This window comes from Lissotriton vulgaris, chromosome 4_1, assembly GCF_964263255.1.
Source record: "Lissotriton vulgaris chromosome 4_1, aLisVul1.2, whole genome shotgun sequence".
Lineage (NCBI taxonomy): Eukaryota > Metazoa > Chordata > Amphibia > Caudata > Salamandridae > Lissotriton > Lissotriton vulgaris.
Window position 1 is genome coordinate 113,287,938 of NC_141691.1, and position 9,352 is coordinate 113,297,289.

The following is a 9,352-nucleotide window of genomic DNA, read 5'->3' on the forward strand; positions in this document are numbered from 1 at the left end:
AAATGTGCCTGCTTTAAGGAGCCCTGGGAAATTCTAGGCACTTAATGCTTCATAAAAGCTTTAATATTAAATAGAAATCCGACGTGTTTAGTGTTCTATTTATAGAACATTGCACTTTGACCTGAAAATCATAATTTCCATGTCGAATTGTCAGCATTTAATGGAATTAAGCCTGAAAACCTTGTTGATCTTCATGCCTGAAAGATATCTTGAAAACATTTTCGAGATAGATGGCATCTAACCACAGCATGCCATCTGTCCCTGGCTTGGTTGCTTTGCTTTAAGTTTTGTTCTCAGTTTTTTAAGAATAAAAGGTGGAGTTATTGAATTGCAAATATTTTGCAATGGAAGTCATTAACTTCCAAAACTGTAAGATTTAAGGGCATTCACTTCTCATGGTATTTGGTTTGTTTACATAGCTCTGGTATGATACTTAGCCTTTTCTTAGAACTGTGATAACAGTTGTTTCTGCTACTGAATTTAACAGTTTCTAAATTCAGTGGTGGCTCATCCACTAAGGCGGAGGAACGCCGCCCCACTACATTTCTTTGCAGTGGAAAGAGGAAAAATAAAATGATTATAATACTACGTTATTATCATTTGTTCCCCATAGTCACGCAGCTTTACGGGGCGGGTTGGGGTGGGGCTTGGCTGTCATCAAAGTCAGCAAGGGAAGGAATGGTAAGCACGTAAGTGAGCATGACGGTATGGCCACCCTCCTGAGCCGGCCAAACAGTCCTGCGCACTTAGCATGTGCCCCACCAGGCTGCATTATGCAGCCTTGTGGGGAACATGCACAGGCTTCCATTACCAATCAGAACGCTGCATTGGAGTGTTGTGATTGGCTTATGGGAGGGTGCCTGTGCTTCCTGCTTCAGAGGACGATGCAAGGCGAGGCAGCGGTCCGGCAGCAAAGTAAGTCAAGTTTTGTTTATTTTTCAATATCACCCCTGCCCCACCTGTGCTACTCTGTGTCAGCCACCACTGAATGTCCTACATCCCAACCACCGAAGATTAAAGGGCTGAACTGTTTCATTTCCATAAAAGCTAACTTAACCAACCTTTACCAGATAACAGAGGAAGCCGCTGCATTGCATGTACTGAACTAGAATGGCACAGTACCATCATAGAAAGACAAAGGTGGCGCAGTGGCCAGAGCGGCCAACCTTGAGGCTGGGGAACCGGGTTTGAGTCTTGGTGGTAGGATCAAGCATCCTGTGAATCTGGACAAGTTTTACAAAGACAGGGGAAGCCAAATAGTGGTCGGATCCTTGGGTACAAAATGTTTTAAGGAACAACGGTCCCAAAAAAAAAAAGCTTTGAATCTGGATAAATCACTTAATCTGCCCATGCTTGAAAAATGAATGTGCTCGTGTAAAGTGCTCTGGTACATTCAGGGCAAGTTCGGGCTCTATAAAACTGCAAAAAATTTAGTTGTTCAAGTGGGTCAATTTTTGAGTGAAACCAACAGTTTCTTGCAGTTTTGCTTCAGACAGCTTATGCTGACTTTTACAGATGCATTGTAATACTTTAATGCACACTGAGGAACAGATTTACATAGAAGTCGCACAGTGCAGCAAGTAAAGTGCATGCACTGTGCTGCGCTTATGGATAGAGCAGAACAGTGCTATATCTACTAAGATGTGGTGCTGTTCTGATCTGTCACTGTAGTGGTACTCTTTGACTGACATGTGCAAAGGCAGGCCCCCCCTTGCACAGTATGTAAGGGGGTCTATGTTGTGGGAAGCATTGGTTTTGTATAGGAAGGTGTCTCTTCCAGTACAAAAACGGTGCTTTAAGGTATTTCCTACTTTGTATGTGTGCTGTAGAATTTCCTAAGCGGATAGACCCTCTGCAGCGGAGGAGGTCTCAAAGACGCGTGGCACAATCCATGACTACCCTATTTGTGTTCTGTTCCCTTATCCTGTAGTGTAGTTCCTATTTTCCCAATAGGCTCTGCTCATTGAAATAACATAAACAGCAGTGTAGACGTAGGACTGAGGTCTTCTAGGTCTCTACTGACTATGTTAAACTTAATTCAGGTTTGCGCCAGCTAGCTCAGAGGTCACTGGAAACTTCCTTGAATGAATAGGGAGGGATGAACATTCCCTGGCTCAGACAAGAAGGGATTCAGTTTCCGACAACCGCATAAACATGACAACTTTGCTCCCTCAGAATAAGAGTATATCTCTAGAGTCGTGTGAAAACAATAGACAGCTATTTCACTCAGTCAGCAGTGCATACTTAGTTTCACCAGAATGCAGAGAAATAGAGAGATGGGCGTTTTCAATAAAAGGTGTTATTTATTGAGCAGTCTTCTTCCTCATGCAAGAGAAATGAATTGCCACAATTGCAATACTTAAAGTAAAGTAAAGTGCGTACAGTAAAAGTAGTATTATGAAATAATACTGTAAAAGCTTTGATATGGTTTCTTAGCCCTATGATACTTTAAAATGAATAAAATATATACATACACAAATACATTGACAAATGTACTCAACTGGTGCTTCTAACTAAGCCTACCCCGGTGTACCTGACCTAAGCCTAATACATGGGAAAGGATGAGTAAGTAGCAGTTTAAGTTAAGTTGGTTAAGATTGTTTTGCCAAGAATCTGCATCAAGAATTCTCTTAAGAGTTTAGTCAGCTCCGTACCTTGGTAATAGAATGTGGGAGGTCTGGTATCTCTTTCCTCAGGACTCGATCTCCCAGCCATCCGCAAGAGTAGGCTGGAAACACCGGAGCTGGATTTTCTTGACTGGAGAAAAAGACAGCGTCTCTCTCAGTGCATCAAACGGGAGGGGTGGCTTCCGTCTGCTCTTGCATGAGCTGGGCTCTCGGGCAAGTAGATGGCCGCTCTGTCCAAACCACTGTGTGTTTGCTTAAGGCAACTGTTGGTATTTTATACCTGGAAGGTGCCGGGTTTGACGGTTTAACGGTTTGACCGGGGGTTATCTTTTAATGGTAGCGAAGAAGGCGAGCAGCTTGTTTTATTGCGGAGGAACGTGGCAATTCAGTTCGGTCTTGTACTTGGAACCACGGAGCAACGTGTTTCTATTTTACATCGTATGTGGTGCAAGATTCCTGGTTAGTGTGGTCCAACAGCGCTTATCCGATTGACATGCGCAAAAGCGAAGATTATTGATGCTTGACAGGTCACAGGTGTCGTAGCAAATTGAGCGAGTCGAGGAAAAGACGTCTCGAGCCGCAAAAGCCGACTGGCACTCTCTGACAGCGTCCGTGGAGCACTGATCACCCGCGCAGGCGCCATTGAGGAATGTGACATTGCTACGATACCTGTGATCTGTCAAGCCTCAATAATCTTCGCTTTTGCGCATGTCAATCGGATAAGCGCTGTTGGACCACATTAACCAGGAATCTTCCACCACATACGATGTAAAATAGAAACACGTTGCTCCGTGGTTCCAAGTACAAGACCGAACTGAATTGCCACGTTCCTCCGCAATAAAACAAGCTGCTCGCCTTCTTCGCTACCATTAAAAGATAACCCCCGGTCCCCACCCTTGATTTAAAAAAGACATAGATGACTTCGCCGTGGATTTTCAATTTTCACTGAGAGAACTCTGTCACGTGAGGTTCCGTGACAATTGTAAGTGGTGTTTTCGACTCGCCCGAATATGGTCGAGTCTGGTATCTATGAACCGCAAATGACGAGTTTAGTGGGTGTACGCGTTTTCGCTGTGCTAGCCTAAACCGTTCGTCTGTTTCGTGGGTTTCTTCATTTGAACCCACGGGTTCCATTTTAGATACGGCATCCATTTTGTTTCTTGTCCTCAAGTAGCCAGCGAACGGACACTGTCCGCTTCGTGACCCTGGGATCCCCAAACTCTTGCGGAAGACACATGTTCCTTTGAGGGTGTCTTTATGACGAGGGGAATGACACTGTAAGGCAGATGGCCCCGCTCGAGGCTCATCTTGCCGTGCCGGTCTATTGTCTCAGTTGTGCATTCATTAGGCACGTCTCCTTTGATCCCTGCAATCGTGTTTCCTGATACCACCCCCCTTTACACTCTTTTCGATCTGTTCGCCATCCTCGTCTTCCTCTGCACCTGTTTCTGACTCTCCCTTGATTCGTTTACAGCCGAATGGAATGCACTAATGGTGGGAAGATGTACTTTTACAGTTGGGAACCGGCAAATGCTACTGTGATTATGTTCCGGGCCCTGAATACATGAAAGCGACCCTCTATGAAATTTACTGTGGGAACAGGGTTGTAACCTTTTGTTTGCCATGTTATCTTATGACGAAAAACTGTATAAAAGGAGCGATCCACAGATACAATGCGAAGCAGTCTCCGTGAACATACATGCTATGTACTTCTCGTGACTTCTGTGTTCCCTGCAGTAAATAAACCTCGAATCTTTGACGCCGAAGGAAGTGTCCCGTGTCTCTGTCATTTGTATGCCGGAACAGGTAACCCACGAAGGTTTCAGGTGTTATCCCTGGCACCGCTGGGTCTTAGAAAAACCCAGTCCTTCAGTTGGCGCCCAACGTGGGGCTGCATCAGCGGTACCGGTCCAAAGCCCGACGATCGTGAGGAACTTCGTGTGAAATCTCAGAGGGAAGGTGCACCCCGCTTCATCGATCCTGTTGTCGAAACAAGTGGCCCGAAGACTTTTCCCGCGAAGATCCCCACCTCCTGACGGCTGTGACGGACTGCTGCCCTGACTGTAGACCTGTTTTGGCGCCTGGCGTAGACCTTGGTACAGCGAGACGATTGACGGGCCTTCCTGGTGACGCCATTGTTCTTTGAGTTAAGTATTTGTGGGTCGCTCCCAAAATCCTTAGTTGTTGTGGGTGCTTGGTTGTTGCATGGTTCCATTGTATTTGTGGTTCTCTGTATTTTGCCCTTAGTTGTTCTATTTGACGTCTGCAGTCGCCAAAAACCGAGGGTTTTTGCACTTTTGCGGGACATTGTAATCCAATAACCCTTGACGTTTGTGAAACTCGGTTAGTGTGCACGATGCCTGGCCGTAGTACTTTGTTCAGTTGCTTTAGAGGTTGTGGTGCGGATTCCCGATTGGAGGACTCGTGTCCGATACCTCCAGTTGGAACTCCAATTTACGAATTATATAGTTGACATGGTATGGGTCCTATCACATTCAATGATTATTGGGTTCGTTACACTAAAGAGGACGGTGTCCTTAGTTGGCCACCTCATGGTAGTTTTGAGACCCCGATTTTAGATAATCTTGAAGCTAAATTGTTCCAAAGGAAAGCAAGGCCGGCCATGTTTGATTCCTTTCGGTTATGGCGTAAAGAAGCCAAGCAAAAAGAAATCAAACAGCTTAAACGTAATAAGAGAGAAGGCATCGTTACAACGATGAGAAATGCAGAGCAGTTTCAGCGAGACAAAGAAGAGAAGGAAAAGGAAATTTTTAATAGATTACAACGTATGACAGTGGATAAATGTTATCCTGCTTTACCGACGGGTACGGATAAGAAGGCAGAGGAAGCAGTAGAGGACCCTTTGTTGTCCTATCTACTGAAGTCGCCACCTCCATATGCACAGGATACCACAGCTCCCGTGGTCCCGCCTGTTCCTCAACCTGCTGTTCCGGCGGCTGTTAATCAGCCTGTCGCTGGTCCTGTCTTCGCGAATCCTTCTGTCCCTATTCCTCTATCTGCTACTGTCCCTACTGCTCCACCGTCTATACCTTCTCAAGCTACTGTTCCCGCTACTTCCACTCTTGTGGCTACTCCTGTTGTTCCTGCTCCTCCCGTCTTTGGTCCTCCTATTGTTACCCTTTTACTTCTCTCTTCTTCCCCGTCTGTTCGGCGACGTATTCCTAATATTGTTGCCAACTTCTACTCTCCTCTCGGACCGATTCTTGGGTCTGCTGATTCTGACGCTCCCCAAAGACGAAGTCAGCTTTCTGGTGGTAGGGAACGTGACACGCTATATAAAATGGCGAAAAATTGGATTAGATATCCCCTTAAGAATCCTCCACGTATAGTTGTCGACACTTTCTCTCAATTCAATGAGCCAACACAAAGATTCGTGTTTGAGGAAATGTGCAAACTCTTACGCGATGAGATATCAGTTGACGCAGCAGATGATGTACTGGCTGCTCTGACTGAACTTCAGCTTCAGTTTTCGAGTGGTATGATCGTGGGTAGCAATGTTCGACGTGCTGTCGAGCAGATACTATCTTTCCGTCCCGCTATAATGCCTCGTGCACTGTTTAAGGACGAACATGAAGAATGGATGGCAATGCCTGGTCAGTATCCCATGCGTGAAGTTCCACCAGTGTGGAGGCCAGGTGATGCGACTGCTAATCCTGCTATCTTGCCACACTTCCAGAGAGTATGGATACACCTTCCATGGAAACGATCGGAAGTTTTGCAGGTTAAGCAATCTTTGCCTGACCCTCGCAAAAATCCTGCGGGGTACTATAAAGAATTATTCCAGCTAGTGGATGCTACTATAATGAATCTTGCCGACATCAATATGTTGTTCGGCAATGTTGTACCGCAACCGATTTGGGCGAAAATTCGTCAAGAAAATCATGTAGCCGAGTTAGACGGTGATTGGGCTGCTCTTGTGGCCGCCGATGGACTACAAGTTGGTGGGGCTAAGCCCGAACAGCTCATTACTGATCTCCCCCAAAGAATAATTACCCTTATGAAAACGCTTATGCCAGCTATGAAAATTAACTAGGACAAATTGTCTGCTTGTAAGCAAAAGAAGGACAAGAGTGTCTCCGATTTCTTTACGAGATTTGAGGAGGCATTCATCGATCATAGTGGTCAAGATATGGGCACAGAGGGAGGCCAGAGATTGTTTGTGGATAAATTTGTGTCAAATTTGTTGCCTGACCTATGCAATAAATTGAAAAATTCAGAGAGTGCGTGGGCTGTTTCTACTTCTGCCCAGATATTGGCTACGGCTCAATATTATGAAAATATAGAGAAAGAAGAAAAAGATTGTGCAGATAAAAAGACGAAAGAGCTCAAAATGAAAGTTTTGTTGCAACAAGCATATCCTCCGCACTCGAATCAGAATGATTCTCAGCAGCGGAATAGATCGCAATCACAGACCGCTAGGTCACAGTTGCGAAATGACTCTCCTTCGCAGAGATCTATGCTTGGGTACAATCAGTGTGCCTATTGCAGAGGTGAGGGTCATTTGAAATTTGATTGTCCGGTTTTGCGCGATCGAAATAGTGGCAATTCATCTAGAGGAGGTCGCAGTGGTCCTCAACAGGCTTCACGAGGTAGAGGTCGTGGTGTTACTCAGAATCAAAATGAGTGTTCTAATAATTCTTCTGATTCCAATAATTGTTTTGATCAGCGTGGATCATCATCAGGTAGATCCGCACAGTACAATGTGGACGATTATTACGACGATCAGGGTACTGACGACGGTAATTACTCGGACAGCCATAGACAAGGAGAGGGAGTAGTATCAGTTCCGGTTGATCAGAGAGGGCCTTACGTCGCAGTTGCTACCTCGGGCGTAGTTGAGCCTTTTCTGTTGGACACTGGTGCAGCAAAAAGTTCCATCATGCATTCGAAACTCCCCGGTGCACCTTTGTCTGGCTTAACAAATGTTTCCGTTGGATTCTCCAGCGCCCCTGTTAGCAATCCGGTTTCTAGCCCTTTGCCCCTTACAATTGGGCCTCGTGAGCTGAAAGCTCCTTTGATTGTGACCACTGGTTGTGGTGAAAATCTTTTGGGCCTGGATTTGCTGAAACGTCTGTATGCGACTTTGTATTGTTCTCCTGCGGGAGTAAAGCTTCACATTGGGTGAGAGAGTAATCTCTCCTATGTACTTGTCCATCGATAAGCTCCCACCGGAATTGAGTTCTCTTCCTGCCTCTTTGTGGGCAACAGGTCCCAATGACGTGGGCCTGCTTAACATCTCCCCTTATGTTGTTCAATTAAAATCGAATGTGCGATTACCACGTATTCCCCAGTATCGTATCTCCCTTGATGGTGAGTGAGCATTGTTAGCGATCATCTATGATTTGAACGAGAAAGATGTTATCGAGGAGACTCGGGGAAACGTGTGTAATAGCCCTGTGCTACCCATTTTGAAACGCACTGATCCATCTAAGCCTCCTGTTTATCGTTTTGTCATTGATTTACGGGAGGTGAACAAAATTGTGGTTCCTCAGTTCCCTGTGGTGCCTGACATTACGGCTTTACTGACTCTGATTCCAGCATCTGCGTCCTGGTTCTCAGTGATCGATTTGAAGAATGCTTTCTTTAGCATTCCGATTGCTGAGGAGAGCAGGGACTTATTCGGTTTCTCGTTAGGTGGCCGCAGCTTTAGGTTTAAACGCGCTCCTCAGGGCTATTGTGAGAGTCCATCGATATATAGCCAAGCCCTGAAGAGTCAACTTGACGCGTTTGTGTTACCGGCTGGTGCGGCCTTGATCCAATATGTTGATGACTTATTGGTGGCTGCGGACACACGAGACATTTGCAAAACTGCTACGGTGTCTTTATTGCAACATCTCTGTGACTTACATCACAAGGTGTCACCTTCTAAACTGCAATATTGTTGCCAAGAAGTAACCTATCTAGGTCACTTATTGTCAAAGGAGGGAAGAAGGTTGACCCAGAGAGAATTGCAGCGATCGCTCGAATGACTGTGCCAACAGCTCAGAGAGATGTGCGTGCCTTTCTAGGTATCACGTCATACTGCAGGCAATGGATTCCAAATTTTTCGTTGCTAGCGAAACCATTGGTAGCTCTCACGTGCAAGCATGTTCCAACAGTTTTTCTGAACTGCGTGATGCGTTGTGTTCGGCTCCTGTGTTAGGTACTCCTGACTACAGTAAGCCGTTTACACTATACGTTCACGAGAGGGAAGGTTGTGCGTTGAGTGTTTTGACGCAACAATTTGGCGGTAAGCAGCGTCCATGTGCATATTTTTCCTCGACCTTGGACCCAGTAGCTAGAGCATTGCCGAGTTGTCCAAGAGTGACAGCGGCAGCTGCGGTGTCCATCCGACAATCTGCAGGATTGGTCATGGATAACATGCTTACAGTGATGGTTCCGCATGCAGTTGACACTCTTTTGAATCGTACGAAAACCCAACATTTGACGAGCGCAAGGTTGTCTGGTTATGAGTTGACGCTCTTGGCAAGTCACATTCAAATAAAGCGCTGCAATGTCCTAAACCCGGCGACTTTGTTGCCAACCAATATGGAATCAGACGAGGTACCACCACACGATTGTTATTTGCGAACTGAGGAAGAAACGAAGGGTCGTGTTGACCTAAGAAACACTCCATTGGAAGAACCTGATGGTACTTTGTATGTGGATGGTTCGTGTTTTAAGTTGCCGAATGGTGATGTGACGACTGCGTATGCTGTGGTAAC